Raw genomic sequence first — 1,475 nt, forward strand, 5'->3', positions numbered from 1 at the left:
CCTGGGGGAGCCTTTACGCAACCCCACACTCAACAGGACTCTGCGTCTTCACTCTTTCCTAACAACCCTAAACATAACCCTAACCGCAACAAGAAGCTCAACCCGAGTTAGACCCGAAAAAACACGTACGGTGCCACTTTCTGCCATCAAAAAGTGCTCTCAGCGGAAGCCTTTGGGTACACCTGAACTCCCTGGGGGAGCCTTTACGCAACCCCACACTCAACAGGACTCTGCGTCTTCACTCTTTCCTAACAACCCTAAACATAACCCTAACCGCAACAAGAAGCTGAACCCGAGTTAGACCCGAAAAAACACGTACGGTGCCACTTTCTGCCATCAAAAAGTGCTCTCAGCGGAAGCCTTTGGGTACACCTGAACTCCCTGGGGGAGCCTTTACGCAACCCCACACTCAACAGGACTCTGCGTCTTCACTCTTTCCTAACAACCCTAAACATAACCCTAACCGCAACAAGAAGCTGAACCCGAGTTAGACCCGAAAAAACACGTACGGTGCCACTTTCTGCCATCAAAAAGTGCTCTCAGCGGAAGCCTTTGGGTACACCTGAACTCCCTGGGGGAGCCTTTACGCAACCCCACACTCAACAGGACTCTGCGTCTTCACTCTTTCCTAACAACCCTAAACATAACCCTAACCGCAACAAGAAGCTGAACCCGAGTTAGACCCGAAAAAACACGTACGGTGCCACTTTCTGCCATCAAAAAGTGCTCTCAGCGGAAGCCTTTGGGTACACCTGAACTCCCTGGGGGAGCCTTTACGCAACCCCACACTCAACAGGACTCTGCGTCTTCACTCTTTCCTAACAACCCTAAACATAACCCTAACCGCAACAAGAAGCTGAACCCGAGTTAGACCCGAAAAAACACGTACGGTGCCACTTTCTGCCATCAAAAAGTGCTCTCAGCGGAAGCCTTTGGGAACAGCTGAACTCCCTGGGGGAGCCTTTACGCAACCCCACACTCAACAGGACTCTGCGTCTTCACTCTTTCCTAACAACCCTAATCATAACCCTAACCGCAACAAGAAGCTGAACCCGAGTTAGACCCGAAAAAACACGTACGGTGCCACTTTCTGCCATCCAAAAGTGCTCTCAGCGGAAGCCTTTGGGTACACCTGAACTCCCTGGGGGAGCCTTTACGCAACCCCACACTCAACAGGACTCTGCGTCTTCACTCTTTCCAAACAACCCTAAACATAACCCTAACCGGAACAAGAAGCTGAACCCGAGTTAGACCCGAAAAAACACGTACGGTGCCACTTTCTGCCATCAAAAAGTGCTCTCAGCGGAAGCCTTTGGGTACACCTGAACTCCCTGGGGGAGCCTTTACGCAACCCCACACTCAACAGGACTCTGCGTCTTCACTCTTTCCTAACAACCCTAAACATAACCCTAACCGCAACAAGAAGCTGAACCCGAGTTAGACCCGAAAAAACACGTACGGTGCCACTTTCTGCC

The sequence above is a fragment of the Anser brachyrhynchus genome (genome assembly GCF_964034855.1).
Source record: "Anser brachyrhynchus genome assembly, contig: SCAFFOLD_161, whole genome shotgun sequence".
NCBI lineage: Eukaryota > Metazoa > Chordata > Aves > Anseriformes > Anatidae > Anser > Anser brachyrhynchus.